The sequence below is a fragment of the Podarcis pityusensis genome, assembly GCF_964106645.2.
Source record: "Podarcis pityusensis genome assembly, chromosome: 6".
In the NCBI taxonomy this organism is placed as follows: domain Eukaryota; kingdom Metazoa; phylum Chordata; class Lepidosauria; order Squamata; family Lacertidae; genus Podarcis; species Podarcis pityusensis.
The window spans coordinates 76065449-76086815 of NC_138030.1; the positions used below are offsets into that span (position 1 = coordinate 76065449).

At 41.4% G+C, this 21367-nt stretch overlaps 1 protein-coding gene across 3 annotated transcripts in view; it reads right to left on the minus strand.

The window, feature by feature from the left end:
* Positions 1 to 21367, minus strand: part of SLC44A3 (solute carrier family 44 member 3) — a 100887-nt gene that overhangs the window by 52745 nt on the left and 26775 nt on the right. The window contains exon 1 of one of the 3 annotated variants that reach the window (XM_081008637.1): positions 17316 to 17567. The exons of the other annotated variants lie outside the window; for them this stretch is intronic. The gene's annotated coding sequence lies outside the window, so the exon portion shown is untranslated. Of the gene's footprint in view, positions 1 to 17315; positions 17568 to 21367 lie in introns of those variants that run through there. 3 annotated transcript variants of the gene reach the window in all.

A 21367-nucleotide genomic window follows, 5' to 3' on the forward strand; every position in this document is an offset into this window, starting at 1 on the left:
CGCATCCTGGTCACTGTCTCTTCGAGCTCTTGCCGTCGGGACGGAGATACAGGACGATGAAGACAAGAACGAGCCGTCTTAAGAACAGCTTCTTCTCCAAAGCGATCTCGGCCCTGAATGGGAAGCCCGGACTTTGAAAGTCATCTAATCTCCCTTGCTGTATTATACTGTATTGATTAATTAGTGTTTTTATGGAGCAGTCAAGTAATTTCGTTGTCCCCGAAGGGGGCAATGACAATAAAGATATTATTATTATTATTTATTTTTGCAACATTTTATTTAAGTTGTCTATTGTAGCTTCAGTTTTTTGGTACACTGGTTAGAGATCTTTTAAATAAATTAAGCAGGATAGAAATTAAATAATCAAATCAAATCTTTATTTTGAGGAAACCAAACCCAATGGACTGGGTCCCCTGAAATCTCTCACTACTTGGAGATTAGGGTGTACATAACAATATTTTAGCCTTACTGCACTGGTGCTGATATACAAAATGTTCTTTCACAATGCAATCCTAAGCATGTTTACTTGGAAGTAAGTTCCACAGAGGTAGGTGTGCATATACAGTGGTATCTCGGGTTACAGACGCTTCAGGTTACAGACTCAGCTAACCCAGAAATAGTAACTCGGGTTAAGAACTTTGCTTCAGGATGAGAACAGAAGTCGCGCGGCTGCAGTGCGGCGGCAGCAGGAGGCCCCATTAGTTAAAGCGGTCTTCAGGTTAAGAACAGTTTCAGGTTAAGAACGGACCTCCGGAATGAATTAAGTTCTTAACCAGAGGTACCACAGTACGGTATTTGCAGCCTTAGCATGCAGCTAAGAAACTTCTACACTTTCCACTTTATTAGCTGCATCATGCTCAGAAAACTTATGGATGTGTTTGAACAACAGGGTTTTTTTAAAAAAAAACAACATGTTAAGTCCATGAAGTTTCTCATGCTGCAAAATCTGGAAAAGATTACACAACTGGGGAAATTATGAGGAAAAAATGGGATTCCTGAGTCAGTTAATGGACATTGTGGACTACAAGTAACTATTGAAATGATTCTGTGGAACTACAGTAATAATTATAGTAAATTGCTAGGGTGAAAAGGTGAGATGAAGATTTGACATATACTGGGTGGGAAGATGTATGCTGCCTTTGCTTCCACAATAGACCTTTTGTTCCAGAATATGCCTTTGTTAGTGGAAGAAAAGGGAAGGTGTTTTTTGCCAATTCCTCCTCACCGCTGCAGCTCAGTGTCCCCACACCCTTAAAACTAGTCCCAGGGAGTTGACGGAGAGGCTCCGCCACAGAGTGGAAAGTGGTGTGGGAGGTTGAGCACCAATTGGATGCCACCCGATGTCAGTCTCAAACATTCATTCTCATGGGCATACAGATTTCCCACAACTTGCAAGTTGTATCTGCTACAGCTCCAAAATGTGTTGCCGGTGCTCCTGGCACCATGTTCCCTTCTCAGCATTCTTGGGTTGGTTCTGCTGCAATGTGCTTTAAATGTATGGGGTGCATGCTGCCCAAGTTGTTTGCTTTGTGGCACTGCAACACTTTACTTTTGTGCTCTGTAGGCACATCCAAAAGACCAGAATAGAACAATTGCAAAAAGTCACTGCTTGGTGTTATCAGTGGTAAAAAGGATTGGGTGTTCATTCATCCACCATAGATTAAATTGCTGCTATTTAATGCAACATAAAATTATTTTTATTATTATGTTCCATTATTTTTTATATATTCTGTAAGCTGCCCAGATTGGCTGTGGAAACCCAGTCAGATGGGTGGGGTATAAATAATAAAATTTAAATTTTTATTATTATAACATAGCCATCTCCATAAAATTCAGTATATTCACTTTACAAGATGACAGGCTAACCTTAGTAAGAAAAGATTTGCTGTAGTCTGTATCCTGGTGGTTTGCGGGAAACCCCAGTGCTGGAAAGAATTTGAGTGAATAGCTTCCAGTCTGTTACTGACTTGCTCATATACTATTTCTCCTGTAGTGTGGTCACTCCAAAAGATGTATGATCTTTTGGGGTAGTTTCTTGGCATCTCATCAATGGAATTAGAACATGCAGTGGGATCCTCATTGCCTGTGGGCAATAAGGACGGCGCGGGAAGCAAGCACAGCACCTGGAGACGGAGAGAACCACAGATAAGTCAGACTTAGTAAAAGTGAAAGCTGAGTCATAAGGAATTTGTCTTTGAAGATCAAGGAAAAGTCCAAACTCATGTGTACAACCACATCATTCACTTGATTAGTTCACCATCTCTGAACTCTGGGATAAAGAACTAATGGCCACCAAAAGTTCAAATAGGGTCTTTTGTCCCACCAACCCTCCCAACCATTGCTGTACATTTCCATGTGCCAACTTTGATTCCCACTGTAGTCCTGTAATTTCTTTTTCCAGGATGGCAGTTTTCTCAATGCTGCTGCAATTTGCAAGGCAGGGCAGGGCAGGACAGGACAGGGGATGAGCACAGACAAGAGTGCTGGACTAGACACAAACCCTATTGCTACACCTCCAAAGTGAAACTTTATGCTTCTACGCAAGGTGTGGTCTCGTTCTCATTCTTGTGCAATGGAACTTCTTCTCTGACTTTGCCTTCTATTCTTACACACAGCCAGACAAGATAAACCACCCTCATTCTCCTCAAAGATCTTCAGTTCTTAAAGGGGTTTAACAATCGATGTCTCTTCACAGGGAACTCCAGGGATTGTAGCTCTGTGAGGGGAATTGGGTCTCCTAACAACTCTCAGTTCCGTTAACAAATTACAGTTTCCAGGATTCTTTGGGGGAAAGCCATAAGTGTTTAAAGTGGTATGATACTGCTTTAAACATATAGTATAGATGCAGCCATACTGAAACAGGATGAGATTGCACTTCAAATAAGTGATTGCCATTTTGTATTAATGAGGAAGTACATTGGCACTATAGAGTTGTATCAATACATTTTGAATTGTATGCTAGGACAACTTCTCAAGAGGATAGCAAATTCCTTCTTATACATGAACCCACTTAAAAATATATCATACCTATTATACACTGACAAAATCAAAATGTGGGTAGTATTCAGCTACCAGGCTGATGACATTACTTGTTTCTTTTTAGGTTGTGGAAGGAGGTTCTAGACAATTCATTATGTAGCAGAGGACTATGTTTTATGAAATAACTTGGTTACGGAAAACCTTGCATGCTAAATTGAGTGAGTAAGCAAACAAACACAGACATGGTTCCTGATGTTTAGAAGTGGGAAGGCTGCAGCACTGCCAGAGGCTTAAGAACAACTTTTTCCCACCAGTTCAGGCAAAATCTTAAAACTACAAACTTTTAGTATGAGCTTCGCTCTAAACAGTGAAATACTTACCACCCACTCATTTTCTGAGTGGAAACGTTCCTCTAGTATCACTTCCCTGATTGATTTTCTGTGGAAGCATGTCACTGGGAGCTATTGGCATTTGTAATATTTGAGCTTATTTACAAACGTACAGCTTGAACATAGTTGGATCACAGTTTAAGCAAAGATTGTATTTTTTTCTGTTAAGGTGATGCAACGGTGGGATAACACTTGCTTTGATGCAATGCCATCTAGCCTCCCCACAAATAAATCAGGATGAATGCTCATTAAATAGCCAACATAATCTCTCTGCAAACAAATGAGGCTGAAATCTCATTAAACAAGTAGTCCAGAAGTGACCTCCTGTCTTAATCGCACTTGAAAACTGCAGCTTTTGACCTCTGTTTCCTTAATAACACCTATTACAACATCTTTTGGGAAATGGGGTTGTATCTGTTTTTGACCCATTCGTAGGAGTTAAGAAAGATCATCCCACATTTAGTTTCCATGGAAATGGAATAGCCTGATGACTAACATTCCTTTTTTCAAGCCCATGAGTCTGGCCAACTTATTGTCTCACAGCAAATCAGAGAATGCATATATTCAAAGAAATCTGACAGAACAGATGACTGTTGTGGTATCTTGGTGTGATAAAATAAAAATGGATAGGGCTGAGTTTTGTCAAGGTGGGCTGTGTAGAAATTGTTGATAGCAACAAATAGTAAAATGGCAGTTATGTGATGTTTCACAAACCCTTATTAGTTAAAAAAGAATTTGGTCACTACCATGCACAAGTGATCTGAGGATGCCCTTAAAAGCTGACAAAAATAAAGAGCATAATCATCAGTTCCAGCAATTGCAACATGTCAACACGTAGCATGCTCAGCCAAGTAGTCATGGAGATGCCACAAGTCTAAAGCAAGCAGCAACCAAAGCATAAAGCAACCTTTAGTTCTGTGTACATTCCTAAAGAATCAAGCTGACAGCATAATCCAATCATCCATCGTGCGCATGAGCGAGTTATACTGCCCATAAGTCTGTTTGTATTAGCACAACACAGCTAGGACTGGCTTATAGAATTTGCAGAATCAAGTGTTGAAGCTTTTCCTGGATCTGATTCCTCAATAAACGATCATGGCAGGCATAACTTCAGACTCATAACTGTTTCCTTACACATTAAACAGATGATGCACATCTCCATCTATTTTGTGGCCACTTCCCAAGAAACATGGAAGAGTAATATGGGAAGCAGCTCTCATGATTGCAACTTCAGCTTGGAACCAAACGTTCAATGATTTTGAACTTGCAGCCAAACCTTAAAAGGAGCCAAACCTCTAATGACAGATTCCACAGTTGCCAGTGACTGCTTTTAAACCATTCCAAAATGACTGTCTAACACTCAGTCACTCACTCTCACTCACACACTCTGAGTTATTAAGGAAGGAAGCCAGCCAGCCTACCCCAATTATCAAACAAGCACACAAATTAGATTTGTACTTTTAGGCACTCCAGAACACACAGAATCTAGGAAGCAGAACACAGATTATATCCTTTCACCTCACTAACACATGCAATAGCAAAGGAATATTAAAGCAGCCACAGAAGAATGTCCAAAATTTTGGTGGGATCATATACAGGACAAACGTGCCATGGAGTAGGTATATACATGTCTCACTGTAGGCATCACCTTGGTGAACAAAGTCAGGCCCTGTTCATGTGAAGTGACACCTCTCACAAGTCTTTTTTCATGTCTCTGCCACAGGGCTGGGGAATTTGTGACCCTCTAGTTGTTGTGGACTCTGGCTCCCAACATCCCTGACTATTGGCCATTATGGCTGGGGTGGATGGAAGTTGGAATCCAACAACATTTAGAAGGCAACAGATTTTCCTGCCCTGCTCTAGTGGCGGACCTAGAAGCAATGAAAGGAGGTAGGTTATTCCAGGTCCACATATATCATTACTTATTGGTGCTATCTGTCACTATTATGTAGGCTAGCAGGTAGCAATTAAGGTAGTAGCACAAGCCAAGAAGCTGAGTGGGGAAGGCAGGACAGGAGCAGTCTTGCTCTCTTGGAATGAAGGGGCCTGGTGTGCATCCAATTTAATAACTTCCCCTAGCCTCACCCAGCTTCTACCAGTGCAGAGGTGAGCATGAGGGCAAACACTATTACTTCTGAAAGATTCGTTCTGTGGCAGCCAATGGTCCACCCTATCACTGTCTCCTGCAACATCTTTCTGCTGTCCACAGGGCTGCCGACTCTTAACACACCATGGAAGACACAGGCATTTTGTGAAGATGACTGCAGTCTTGCAAAGCATGAAATCACATCTGCTGACCTCGTCCCTGACTTCTGCATGCTGATCAGGTCCTTTGAACAGAGCATATGTGCATACAAGCCAGCTTGTGGGGGGCATGAACCAAGGGCCACATTGGTCTGCCAGACTCCCCCCTGGGCAGGTGGACAGCACAGCCCCACTTTGCTCAGATCAAGTATGAGTGAAACCAGACTAACAAATCCAGCAATCTTGTCCATCAAGTATGAACTAGCATCAATAACAGACTTTGAAATTATTACTGAGTTTTCTTCTATTAAAGCAAGAAAAATAAAGTTCTAATCTCATCAGACTTCATTGAGGAGATTGCTATTTAAAGCCAGAGTTGGCCTAACTTGACTTTAAAAAAATAATTCAAATAACAACTCTTGTGAATAAGAACTTGTAACTTGTGACTTGTGAATAATACTAATAATAGTTTTCTTACTTGATATCAACCAAATTACACAGATATTGCAAAAGCAATGCCATTTTACATCATACAGTATTATAATGTAAAGTTATCATTGTGGAACAAATCAGCATGATATTGTTTGTATGTTTCATTTAGGTCTATCTGTGTATTGTTTTACAACTGAATTACATAAAAACATGTCAAATGATATCAAAATGTCATTTTCTTTGCTGAAACCTTTTATTAAGAATTAATAAATTAAATATTGGATTTTCTGTGAAAAAATTACAAGGTGAAGTGCATGAGGAATTGAATGGGTGGAGGGGAGAGTTGGAGGAGAGGCAGAAAGAAGAGTTAATTTGTCCATGGCTAGGGGGCGCAATCTGGATGGTTCTGTGAGGGGCACAAGATCTCCCACCTCCTTCCCATGGCCCAGCGCCTCGCTTACTGGGCTTTGAGATGGTGCCCCCTAAACTCAGTGCATGTGCACTGCTCACACAGGCCTAAATCTGCCCCTGTACAAGTGGTCTAAATAACTAAAGAATAAAATTAAACAGAATTAAAGCTTATGAGATCTGCTTGTTTGTTGGTTTGTTTCTCCTTCTTATCAATTTGTTATATTGCCCTTCAATATAAAATCACCAGGGTGATTTACAGACAAGAATTACCTCATGGATAACTCTGGAATAAAAGGTTCATGGATAGTGTTTTAGTAAGCCAGCCTGGTCTGGTTACTTTTGCATTGCAAGGGAGTGATTCACAAGCTTCCTACTCTACTGCAGTCCTGCTGTTGTGAGTGAATCGCCCCCTCAGACTTCTATCCAGCAGTGACAGAGAGGACTATCCTCTGTAGAGAAAAATTCTCAGGACAATGTGTTCCATTCAGCATGTGGTTTGAGGAGGTGTGGTTTGGATAGCATAGAGTATGATGACCTCCAGATGTGCAAATTTCCATCAGCCAGCTTTTCCCCCTTAATACAAGGTAGACTCATACTCCAAGACACTATCATTCTCTGCTCAGCCAGGGTTATAAATAAACTCTTTAGTTCTAAAAATATTTCTGATTAAAAGCTATTAAGGTTTTTTTTAACCTCCCAAGAATATTGCTGCCTCATACAGAAATGTTTAAACACACCATCAAAAGATTCTGGAGTCAATAGTGTGATGGGTTTCAACTGTAGACTGCAAGTTTCAGGTCTCTGCTCAGCAGGGAGAGTGACTTGGGCAAGTCAATATCTCTCAGGCTAATCCGAATGATTGAGAGGATTAACATGAAATAATGCATATCGATAAATCAACATTGAGGTACTGGTCATGTGTTGTACAGTCAAACCTCGGTTGTCGAATGTAATCTGTTCCATAAGCCCGTTCAGCTTCTGAAATGTTCAACTTCCGGGCGCGGCTTCTGATTGGTTGCAACAGCTTCTTGCACTCAAGTGGAAGCTGCGTTGGACATTCTGAAAAATGTTTGAAAACCGGAGCATTTACTTCTGGGTTTTCGGTGTTCGGGAACCAAAACGTTTGAAAATGGAGCAGTTCGACAACCGAGGTTTGACTGTAGTACATTTTTGCACAAGAGAAAAGTCTGGAAGACAATATGTTTTGAGTGTTCTACAAGTACTCATGATATTGTGGGTTTGTGACCATTTCCAGCAATAATAATAATAATAATAATAATAATAATAATAATAATAATAATAATTTATTTGTATCCCGCCCATCTGACTGTGTTGCCCCAGCCACTCTGGGCGGCTTCCAGCATATATAAAAACATAATAAAGCATTAAACATTAAAAAGCTTCCCTATAGTGTGTTCTCCTTCATGGAGAGCACGTGTTGTGGTGGGGTCTGACAGGCCACCCCTCTGTTGCTGGGTGGGATCGTATAGATGGCCATAGCAGTGATTGGGCTGTTTGAGTTACTGGGGAAATTCTGATGTTGCCAATTTGTGGGATGGACCAAGGGTTTTATATACTGAGCACGCAGCATTGAGCGTTCTCTTTAGCTGTGTGCACCGGATCACCTGCCCACCCTCCCTAATTTAGGGCTTTTGTGTTTGACCTTGCTATGCCTGTCAAGGGGTCGTCTGCTTTTGGGGCAGGGGCCTGGTAGGAATTTTGTCCATTTGGCGGATTGGCTGGTGCCATTTTGTTTTTGCCTACTGCATAGCAAATCGTCACAATTTGTTAGGTTGCGGTTAGGCATTGGTTAATTTTTGGGTTGGTGGATGGGATGTGGTTGCCTGTGCCTGCCCCTCCAATGCTGCTGCTGCAAGGGAATTCCGTTAAAGGAATCCAGGGGCTCGCCATGCTTTCGTCCGAATCCCTGGCATGGGGCTTGGGCTGCGCAAGCCCCTGGGAGCATGCGGGGAGAGGTGAGGGTCTGGTGCCCGGCTCCATTTTCTCCCCAATATTGTTTTCCCTTACTGGCTTTTGCTGGAATCCGGAAGTCAGTTCTGTCCCTGGGCGGGGACAGATAGTCATAACCAATGCCTAAGCACCACTCACATTTATGTATTTTAATAAAGTTGTGGCCAAAATTATGCCAAAAACCTTAAACAAAAAATTCTGTGTGAATTGTGATTTATTTGGGGGGTGGCTTGGGGACCTCGACATGCAAACAGGGCTGCCTTCAGATGTTTCCTAAATGTTATATAATTAATCATCTCCTTAACATCTGATGGGAGGGCATTCCACAGAGTGGGATCCAAGGGTGGGAAACCTGTGGGTGGCCCTCCAGAAATTACTGGACTACAACTCCCATTATTCCTGACCACCAGCAATGCTGGATGGGGCTGGTGGGAGTTGGAGTCCAACTACATCTGGAGGTCCACAAGTTCCCCACCCCTGATGGAGTGCAACCAATCAAGAAGCAGAACCTGGTTCTCATTAGTTTGGTTGCTTCACCTTCAGTCTGACCTCACTGAGAGATGGGAGCTGCTTTTGCCTTCCTGCTAATGCTGTTCCCAAGTGCATCCTTTCAGTTGGAGAACTTGGAAACACTATTTGCAGGCAGGGCAGATTCTGCCTCCCACCCCCACCCCCCAGACTAGGTAGCTCAAGTCTTAGGCTTGACACATTGCTAAGTTAAAACGCAACAAGCTGAGTTAAAACTGCTGCATTTCAAAACACATTTGTATGCCATTGTACATATCAGTACAGCTGAATACGTCTCAAAGTTTCCTGCTGTCTGTCCACACCAGTGAGGGGGGGAGGGGGGTGTGGTATGTCTTCATGTAGTTTACTTTTGTTTGCTTTTTAATCAGATGGAGCTGTTATGAAGCAAATGCATCAAAATGCAGTATTTCTCAAGAAACTATTGGATAAATATGGACAAACAAGCAGCAGGAGTGCTCTGGATGGAGAGTAAAGAAGAGTGTGTACACAGCCCAACTGAAAGCTATCCCTTTGCTGTCAGTCTCGGGGGTGAAGAGTGGGAAGAAAGAGTTAGAAGGAAGTAACAAGCAGAGCCTAGAAATTTTCTGGCAGTCATTGCTATCATCTCCTTATGGTTTCTCTCAGGAGACGAGCAGTCTTATTTTGCAATGACTGTAATTTTTAAACAGTCTTCATGCAAACCACATTGCTTTAGTCAGTCCAAGAGCTTAGAAAAGTACAGATGACAGTCTGTTGGTCCCTCTCTTTAGGAGGGGAATAGCAAGCAGAAAATTAGATGTATATGTTAAATTCTGGCTGTTGCTGACCCCTGGGTATCCCATCCAAAAACACTCCCATGCTATGATCCTAAAACAAAGTCCAACCATCTACAGCAAGCAATCTCATTTTCTCTCAGTTGATGGATCATCTGTCTTTTATGGACTCCGGGACTGAAACTGCTGGTCCTTTTTAGATTTGACTAAAAAGGATAACAGAATAACGAAGGGGGAAGAAATTAACATTCCTAACGCCATGTTTTTTGTGTAGAACAGTGGCCCAAACGTGGCCCTCCCATCATCCCTAGCTAACAGGACCAGTGGGAACTGTAGTCCAAAAACAGCTGGAGGGCCAAGTCTGGCCATCACTGGTGTAGAGCATGTACTACACCGTGTCTTCAGTAACCTGCCTATTAGTCCTGTCCCATAGCTGAGCCAGGAAAGGAATCGCAGTACTGGGATATGAAACAGTTTGAAATGGACCCCAAGCTATCTAAACATAGTTGCACCAAGTCTGATGCCCTACAGGTCTACTCAAAAGTAATCTCCATTGAGTTTCATGTGACTTACTGTCAGAAAAAGAATGTATAAAATTGCAGCCTTACAGAGCAATCCTAAACTGGTGAAATTTACACTGGCTTAAGTTACCCCTGTTCCAAACTCTGTTCAGGAGTGGGGCTACTCCTGGCTGAGCCTGTCTGAGCCTGGCAGAGGGAAAACAAGCCTTTAAGAAAGAGTTTGAGTTATACTACCTTTCTTGCTGGCTTAAGTTCCACCAAGCCGCCAGGTCATGTGACTGAGCAGGAAGAGGTTTAGAATAAGTCTATCTTTGCCCCACCACACACCTAGAACATCCCTTTTCTGGTGTAAATCCCCTTGGCTTAAGTTCCACTGACTAAAACAGCATAGCCCTGGCTCAGATGGGTTAATGGAGTTGAATTAGTGTATCTCTGGCTGAGTCATGATAGTGTTATGCTAGAGCAGCTCTCGTAGAGCCCCAGATCATCTTGGATAGCCCAACATCCACCTATTCCAAACTTGCTCATCATGGCAGATATTGGGTCCGGATTGCTATGACAGCTAATGTTAGTTAGATTTAGTGGGATTAAACTAATCAAAAGCCACATATTTCATCTTTACTAGGTTCAAGAATAGTTTGCATGCATATTTAAATGTTTCTTTCTTCAGATTATGTTTGGCATCTTTTTCACCGGAAAAAAGAGCTGTTACTTAAATCAACACTAGCAGCACTGGACGACACCCAGGACAATGCCTTCTAATAACAAACTTCCAGTTTATGATAAATCAACATATTGTACTACTTTAAGAATGGAAAATTCATGTGGGTGATCCTGCAGAGAACAAACATAGCAATTATGTAATTTTCATGAGCTTTCTGCTGGGAAAATTTATGGCAACCAAATTATCTTGTTATTAAATTTCTTACCTCTTGTGACTTCATTGTAATGGCATGTCATTTCCATATAAGCATATATATTATAATATTTGGGGTTTTCCTTTTGCTTTCTGGCAAAGCCCAAAATCTTTGGCAATTTTTGCTTTGATTACCTAATCTGGATTTGTATTGGAGGGAATGGACTGAGTGGGGTGGGCTTTGGATCAGAAATAGAGGAAATTACGTCAGGGGTTTTTTTCCAACTGAAATTTATTATATGCTTGCCTAAAAAAAAGTTCAAGGGAGATAATGATGCCCAAACCCCCATTTGCGCTGACAGACTGTGTTGCTTCATCCAACATTTAAAACAAATAAGCAACAGTACTTATTTCCCTAGATGTTTGACTCATGCACCACTACAGTTCCAAAGGTGATTTGGTTTTCGTTCCAGACACATATTATGAAATTCCTTAAAAGGCAATAATAGAAATATCACTTTGAATGAATTATCTAAAGCGAAACTGGTGTTACATTGCAAAAAAATTAAAACCTGAGCATTGTTGGGAAGGTGGGAAAACCCTTCCAGAATTATTGGCAGTCAAGGGATTTTGATTGATAAAAGGAAGGTTGACCAAGATTGTTTGCTTTTCATTGCTGAAAATATTGAAATGGGACACTGATCCTTTGTACTGATTCTAAGGTTTTATTATTATTGTCATAAATTTGATGGTTCCAGCTGCTTTGGTGTAGTGACTCATAATATTCAGTTATGATTAACAATCAAATAAAAGATTTAAAGACTGGTGTGAAAATAGGGCTTTGTGGATGATGATTATTTAACTGCTGTGATGTGTTACTTGGACACCCGTTGAACCATTTCACAAGATAACGGTGCACAATAATATCTCTGACACAAGACAGCTGTGGAAGTCCTTGTTGCTAGTTATCTGTCTTCAGGGCCGAATAAGACAATAAAGGTAAGGCAAAAGAAAAGAACCCCTGGACGGTTAAGTCCAATCAAAAGTGACTGTGGGATGCAGCACTCATCTCGCTTTAGGCTGAGGGAGCTGGTGTTTGTCTGCAGACAGCTTTCCGGGTCATGTGGCCAACATGACTAAACCACTTCTGGTGCAACGGAACACTGTGACGGAAGCAAGAGCGCACAGAAATGTCATTTGCCTTCCTACCACAGCGGTACCTGTTTGACTACTTGCACTGGTATGCTTTTGAACTGCTAGGTTGGCAAAAGCTGGGACAGAGCAATGGGAGCTCACCCTGTCATGCAGATTCAAACTGCCAACCTTCTGATCGGCAAGCCCAAGAAGCTTGGCAGTTTAGACCACAGTGCCGCCTGCATCCCTAAGACAATACATAGCATGCAGCTGTGTATCTTGCTATTCCTTAACTAATTACAGGCATGGGGAACCTAATAGTTACAGGGAAGGCAGCATATAGGCAGTGGAGACTTGTCTTTTCACTCCTTCACCATGACCAGAATAGAGATCGCTGTCACCGCCAAGTGTGGCAAAGAGCCGAAAGACCCCCTTTGGCACCATTGGAAACTCCCCCCACCCTGCCCGATTCCCAGCTGTGTGGGCGTTGCTCTTGGACCTGGGGAATTTTTAATTACACTTGGATGAAGTTGCTCACTTTCTAACACCTGGGTATGCCCATTTATGACATAATTCTCAAATGGCCTCATCACCCCTTGCTGGCAATAGACGTCAATATGAGAAATTGAACTTGAACAGGAAACAGACAAGTACAAAATAAACTTGGCTGTAGACATAATTTCATGAAATGTGATTAAGCTTTCCTGTAGCTGGGATTAATACTTGTGTACCTGCAAAGTTAGTAACATGGAACATAATAAGAGAGGGAGAGAGGGAGAGAGAATAAACCTAGAGTCCAAATATGACACATTTCTCTGCAGATGAGATATATGAACTCTTAAAACTAAGTATGAGCTTGGGGATTCACATGTATTTACTGGGATTTTTATAGCAATTATAAAGACAAATAATGATTGAGAAAAAGAAAGGGAACTAAAAGAAACACTTCTAAAATGTCCCCATCTATGGAGCCAGAAGGATTTAAGTCAAGAAGATATTATAAAATAGTCCGAGTTTACAGTCAGTTATCATTGATTTAAAGCTTTGAATAATGCTTCTTTATCTGTGTTTCTCTTGGCTTTATCGACAAGCCTTCCCATGAAGTTGCTACATCTTTCCAGTGAAAGGATGCAAATAAATGGACGCTTGGTTTTATCCATGGTGGGTTTGCCCCAAAGTTCAGATTTTTTGTTGAATGGTCTTCATTTCAGACATCATATCCAGCACTGACTCTTCTTTCCACCCCATTTATGAAAAAGTGGTCAGTGCTGCAAGAAGAGCTGGTTACTTACCTCTTGCTATGTGGCCAGAATGGAGGTTGCATGAGAATGGAACATACAACCAGACTTTACCCCCTGAAGATGGGTGGCAAGGAGAGTTCAGCAATTAGCTGTGGACTCAATAAAGGACTGACAGCACATAGATACTTGGATGCCACTCAAATGGATGTCAGTAAGGGTTCCCTCAGAAATGTTCTACCAACCACTCACAAGACATTTTGGAGTAGGGATATATAGTCTGATTCTTGGTACCAGTTCTAATAATGTTATTACAAAAATATATATGCATCAGACTCACATGTTAACACTCACAAAATACAAGCCCATTTTTGTTACATTAATAAATATCATAGATCCACATTAAGACATAAGACAATGACTGCGCTTCTGTGTGCATTTGGCTAAGTCACAGGGGCAAAAAAGTGAGAGAAAGATTAACAATAAAACAATGAATGTTAACCAGGGCGCTTTTTTCAGCCAGAGCTCAACTCCAGCACCTCCCAAGTGGGTGCCATTGCTATTCTAATAGGACAAGGGAGAAGTTCACAGTGGCCTCCAGCACCTCTTTTTCTAGAAAAATAGCACTGATGTTAACAATGTTTAATAGCTAAGATAATCACCACAACAGTGAATCAATAAGACAGGAGTTAAAGTAAGTACACATTTCAGGAGTATCCAGTTAGCAGACAATTAAGATCAAACGTTGATGATGACAGTGGTTGACTAAATTGTCATTGCATTAAAAAATAAAACAAAAATAGCATTGGGGAAATCTGCGGAAAGTTACTGAAAGTGAGACCACTTCACGAAGAGAGGGAACACCAGGGCAATGTGTTTGTGCAGTGTATGTTTAATTAATTAAGCATGAATCCTTTTTCAAACGGGACCCAATGGGTCTAATAAACTACTGCTGCTAATAATAAAAAAAATGTCCTGACTGAAAATAGCATGAGTCTCACTTCCCAGAAAAGCAATGACAATGGCATGCGTATGAAGGCGGGCTGGACTCATTCTTTTGGTCCACTGGTTACAGGATATTGTTTAAGGCTAAGCTTTATTCTGGAAATACAGATACACTGTGGTTTTTACAAGTACAGCAGCTTACACATAGTATTACAGTTATTTATGATGTCACTCTGCAAGTTAGCAATTCTGATTCTACTATTTTCCAGGACACATGCTCAACTGGTTTTCAGAAACCAGCAAAATGTCGTATTTCTGGGGAAGTCTCTGTAAATTTCTTCCTGCACAACTCCTTGGATGAGGTTGCATGTGGCTTATTTATGATTATGATGATTATAAGTTGTTAGTTGCTTTATTTTGCCCAGGGCAACCCAAAGTGATTGATAACCAATCAAATCAAACAGACAATAAACCCAACATAGATACATTACAACCAAGAGGAAAGAGAACAACATTAAAAACATTCTACCCATTTTTAAAAGGCCACAGATAGTTAAAACCAAAGGCCTAGTTATAGGAAAAAGTTTTTACCTGGTGCCTAAAGATATTTAACAATTGCACCAGGCAAGCCTCTCAGGAGAGAGCATTCCACAAATAGGGAGCCACTGCAGAAATGGCCCATTCTTGTGTTGCCACCCTCCAGACCTCTTATTGAGGGGTACACAAAGAGGGGCCTCATGTGTCATCAAGAAAAGGGTAGCAAAGACTAGAGAGCATTTCTGAACATTTGTCACACTTTTTCATGGGTGTTTTGTATCATGGGTGCTGTGGTGACATTAGCACTACCCTATTAGCGAGCTTCGCCCTCCACCAGTAGAGCAGCACTTAAATCGTTCCCTATAGTCCCATAGCTGGCCCAATGCCTAATGCAGCATTGCACCCTCAGTCCAAGCTGCAGTCCTATACACATTTCTTTAGAAGATTGCCCTGTTGAACTCAATAGAACTTATTTCTGTGTGGACGTTCATAAGATTGTATTCTAAGTGAAGAAGCTGCCAATAGAGAATCAGTTGTTGTTGTTGTTGTTTTTTAAAAACACACACTATAAAAACAAAAGAGAGTTAGAAATTATGCCCTTTTCCTTTCTGTATTGAACTAGTATCAACAAACATATTTACATAGACTGTTGGCTTGATCTGATAAGCCTGCCAACAAAAACCACCATGGTATACAAAAATCTCAAGCAGAATTTTTGGCTTTGGAATACAAGCTTCTGTTTATTCAAAACCACGCAATGCTTGCTTTAAATTGTATTAAAGAAACTGGAGATGCAGAATCAAAGCAGCCTTGCTAGCAAATCCACAAAAACGTGTTAACCCATGTTGGTCATTTATGGGCCCATCAACAACCTGAAAATAAGAAACAAAACTTCCTATTTTGTGCTTGTAAAAGTTTTCCCATGTGGTTGCTTGGAGACAATTCTTGCTGACCACAGCTTGAGTGGCTATTATAGAAGCCTGGGCTTAAATATTTCTTAAGGCAGGCATCCCCAAACTCGGCGCTCCAGATGTTTTTTGCACTACAACTCCCATCATCCCTAGCTAACAGGAGCAGTGGTCAGGGATGGTGGAAATTGTAGTCCCAAAACATCTGGAGGGCTGAGTTTGGGGATGCCTGTCTTAAGGCATATTTGTGTATGCACTGCATGTAGGTTTGCCTTTTCACAAATCCTACTGAAAAAAAGAGGCGACATTTTATCAGATACTGTAACCACCACAGGAAGGTCAGGGCTGTCATTTAGTTTGGAAATTTGCATAGTAAGAAACGGAAAGAGGAAATGCTTTCAGCACCCATGGTGTCATCACTGCTTCAGCTTTTTTTTCTTTTTCTTTTTTTGCAATAAGTCAGGTTTACCAGATGTGTTTAATGTACCAGGAAGAGACAAGGCAATGGAAATCCCATTGTACACAATTCCACAATTATGCAGAAGTGGTATCTAGTCAAACCTTGGCTCCTGAATGCCTCCGTTTTGGAACATTTCGGCTCCCGAACGATGAAAACCCGGAAGCAAATGCTCCGGTCCTTGAATCTTTTGGAAGCCGAACTGGCTTCTGGAATGGATTATGTTTGACAACCAAGGTTTGACTGTGAATGAATTTAACATCATGATGAAAATATATATTGGATTATCATAATGTGGAAAAAACCTGCAAAGATAAGGCTGCTTCTAAATTTCACTGCTAATTGTGAGGGGAGTGGGAATCTAACCTTACAAACAACAATTGTCTCATATAGGCACATGCTTTCAGCTAACAACCAACAGTTGGTGTCTGAATGGAATCTTTCCCCTTCTTGGGATATCTGGAAGCTTTTAGGACAAAACTAATTTGTACTAATTTTGGAAAGCAAATGTGTGGAGCCCCACAACAAAATGTTGCAGGAAATTAATTTAGTGACTGCAAATATGTGGAAAAGTAAGCATGTCAAAAATGGAACCATTGATAAATCAATAAAATGTCACATTAGCACCAGCAGTCCTAAATGCATTGACTATTGGATGCTGCTATTTACCAAGGCAGACACGTGATACCTCTAACTCAGCACTATGTACACTGCACTGATTAACAGTAATTATCCAGGGTTTCATTTCCCCCCAATAAATTTTATTAAAGCTTGAAATAAAATATGCAAAGGTTAATATCAAATTTTTAAAATTAAAAAATAAAAGAAACTAATCAAAATAAAAACACAAACCTACAGGAGGCATAGAAAAAGGGGATGTGAGAAAGAAGAAAGAGGGAAGAAGGAAAGGAAGAGAAAAAAAGATTCTTGGTCTGTCAGCTATATATAAAAAATTATTCAAAACATCCACTCCAAGAAAGCACCCAACAATTCCACTTTCTATAAACCAATACCTTCTTCAGTCCTCAAACCCAGATATTGTAAGTTCATACAGATGCATAGGTGCATACAGATGCAAGAGTCTCTCCCATAACAGCACTTGTGGAAGCAGATTGTTACTATTTAACTCAGTGTTTTAGCTAGAAGTCCTGCTACTGTGGAGATTAGTGGTTCAGGCTAGTTTTTTAATATGAGACAAGGTAGGGCAGCAGCAACCCAGCTAATGAATATTCACCCACAACAGCTCTTTGCCAGAAAGAAGAGCGTGCTGGTGAACCAGGTGCTTTCCTACCTTTGCTGTCTCTCAGGTGCACAGGTGTGTGTAGGAGGAATGCTGGGTGTGCCAAGGCACACCCTAATCTCTTTTTAAAAAAAAGACTTTGCAAGTCCCTGAACTTGCTCAGCTGTAGAAGGGCACTTGCTCCACCATGGCATTCCCTGCCTGATCAGGTGCGCCAATATTTCTAACATGCTCCTCTCAACTACTAGAGAAGATTAGCTTCATCCACAGATAAGAAAGGATTTCATCACTTATTAAAAAATAGCACATGAACTGGGTCTGGCAATATGAGTCTATTAAACCTAAATATTATCTGAAGAGCTTCTTTTGAACTATTGAACAAGAACTATATCTGAAACTGAAGCCTGTTACAATCTTAGGCTAATGGCAGAGCCATTTTTCCAGTGAAACTGGGGGCACGTGTTTAATGTGTCATTAAGCAACAATCATTTTCCTGGTAGTGTTTGATGTTACTAACGCCAAAAGCTTGCAGACTTTTTCTAGTGACGTGCGTACTCCTCAAAGAGTCTCAGAGTTCATGTATCATTGTGATACAAGCAAATAAAATCTCTCTTATCTAGCACATAATTGAGGTGCTATCTGATTCATCAATCTGAGATTAGTTTTGATACAGCTGGTTTCAGCATTGTTCTGTCACTGATACTTCCCACACTACAAATGCCATTACTAAGCAACAGTAAACACTAATATTTGTATTTTATGAAAATCTCCATTAACTGCAGAGTGCTTTAATATCAGGTATAGATCTATAATTCCTAGAGAAGACTCAGGATGCCACTTGAAATATAGTGTGCTTCCAGACGATTCCTTAATATTATAAATGGGCTGTTCAGATATTGCAAATGGGACACTGGCAACATTTTTTATTTATTTATTGGATTTCCTCCAGAAAGAGTAAATCAGAATTAAATAAAGGAGAAATTAAAATACAAGTTGACATCTTCTATACATGAAGAACACTCATCCTACAATGAATACCTGCCTGACTCTGGAAGCATCTCTGTAAGGAATACATCCTCTGATAAATACATTATCTTGTTAATGCCCAAGGAAGTAACAGGTATATAATAAATATGTATTTCTAGACCAACCTCTGTTGAAGAGGAAACTTCCAGGCTTTCATGTTACAGAGAACTTTTTCTGAGACTAGCTTGTTTTAACTCTTAGAAAAGATGGCACAACTAAATTTCTGTTGGGCTACATCAAGAGCTCTGTGTAGCTTACGCCTTGCACTTGCTACTTGCTACTCGGTGACAGATTTTCTATGCTTAAAAATTGCAGCAATTGCTACAGAACTTAAAAACAGAAAGTAGTGTTGTATATTTTACACACACACACACACACACACACACACCCCACCACCACCACCAAGTACCTGACGGACATACACTCATTTATGGGCAGGAAAGACATGAACAACAGTAGTGTCAAAATAGGTGTGGAAATTGAATTATACCAATCCACAGTTAGCATGTAGTGGGAGCAGAAGCACAGGTGTGGACAGATTACTATGACTATAAATCAATGCATATACTGTACAGTTTGAGGAGATTTCACCCCTCCCATACACAAGAATCTCCTGATCATCTCCTGATGGTCTCTGCTGACTCTCCACAGAGAAGAGGAGGCGTGTCCTGCCTATCTACTTATTCTGCCCAGCAACATATCTGTGTGTGTGAGAGAGAGTCAGTCAGTCAGTGTATCGGAGAAAGTGAGAGTGTTAGAGATCCTAGAGATAAGATTGCTGCTAAGAGCAGCTGCAGACTCTCAGTGTAGCATTGATTTATGCTTAGAATATTCAGCTCTGTATATAGTTTTGTATCATAGTTGTAGTTACAGAATAAAAGGAAGATATTCTACAGAGCTGCTCTCCGAGTGGTTTATACTCTGCAAGACTCTGCAAAACTCTGCTGCGCAACGACTGTATTATTGAGACAGTGAATCCGGTGCTCTCAGCTCTAAGCTGTGAGTCCACAGCACTGTGACCTGTTCCTGTGAGAAAGGAGGTCTCTGGCGGTGCTACCCAGCTCGCCTAGCCCAGTCGGGGTTGAGGTACATGAGTCCAGTCGGCGCACTGGCTCTAGGGCGATGCTGACATCGGTTATGGGCCCAGTCGTTGTTCCAGTCGTCTGACCTGGCGTTGTTCCAGTCATCCCAGTCGTCCCAGGCGTCCCAGTCGCCAGAGGTTTCTGTTGCTGATTGCCGGACGGTGGAACGGACGCTGCATGCTGGACTGATTTGCGGTGCCCAGAAGCAGAGCTGTTTTGGAGCAGAGTGTTCAAGCTGCCGCTGTTGCTCTTGCTGCTGCTTGATTTATGGAGATATGTTGCTGACTGCCAAAGGAAGAAGATAGCATCCCTGTTTGCCTGTTAATTGCGCTCTGAGTGGGAGAGAGAGTGGCTGAAGGAGTCAAGGCTTTATCTGTGTTGCACGAGGGAAGTGTTTTGCTCTAAGTAATAGCAGACATGGCCTGTGCACATTCTGGCCAGATGGCTCTGTCCTTTCCTCTCCTCACGCCTGAAACCTATGCAGTTTGGCAAGTAAAGATGAAAGCGCTTTTACAGAGGGAAAAGCTATTTCACACGATAGAAGATGACCCTCCAGATAAGGATGATGATGATTGGGCTGAGTGGCATGCTGCAGACATGAAAGCCCGAGGGACAATTGTTTTGAGTGTTTCAGACCACTTGCTGGTGAACTTAGAGGGTCAAGAGACTGCACAAGCTGTTTGGCATAAGTTGAGAGATATGCATCTGAGGCAGAATGCTGGTTCCAGTGTGATTTTCTTTAAGAAGCTGTGCAGGCTGCAGTTGGAGAAAGGTGGTGATTTGCCTAGCCATCTATCTCAATTAAAGCGTCTCAGACAGGACCTTGTTCAGCGAGACCTGGCTATTTCAGAGGCTGTGTTTGCAATGCTGATGATCAATAGCCTAGATGAGTCTTATGATGGAGTGGCTGCCCAGATTTCCACAATGCCTTCTGACCGGCTAACAGAAGATTATGTGTCTAGCGTGCTCTTGAATGAGTGGGATCGCAGACAGGCTGTTAAAGAAAGCCGGGACTGTGCTGTTAAAAATATGCTTGAAAATGTGCCTGAGTCTTCAGCAGGGGAAAGTGAAAGTGAAACTGCTGCTGTTAAAGCTTTGAAATTGAAGCGGTGCTTTTCGTGTGGAGCACAAGGCCATTTGAGTTTCCAGTGTAAGAAGTCTTCAAAGAAGAAGGGAAACTTCAGAGGCAGAGGGGGAGGAGGACGAAATCCCCATGCACCTGCTACTTCAAAGGCCTTGATCTCTCGCTGTTCCAGTCAACGTGGGCGGAGTTTCTTCGTGGTCGACTCTGGCTGTTCAAACCACGTGGCCAAAGATAAGAATCTCTTTGTTCAGCTTGAGAAGCAAGAGAAAGAAATTCATCAAGCAGATGGGACAGTTCTCACGAGTATGGCTCAGGGAACTGTGTTCTTAAAGAGCCTGAATGCAACTATTAAGAATGTCCTGTATGCGCCTGATATTCAGGACAATTTGTTGAGTGTTTCCCAGCTTGATCGTCAAGGGTTTAAGGTGGTGTTTGCTAAATCTCGCTGTGAAATTCTTAGAGATGGCAAGCTCATTTTGTATGCAAAATGTGTAAATGGATTGTACCAATTGCCTTTTGTTTCAGGTACAGGCACTGCAGAAGCTACTGAGAAAAGGTGTTGCAATTTAACTGTAGATAAGAATGAGAAGTTGCATGACCAATGTATTCATTATTACCATCGCGTTTATGGTC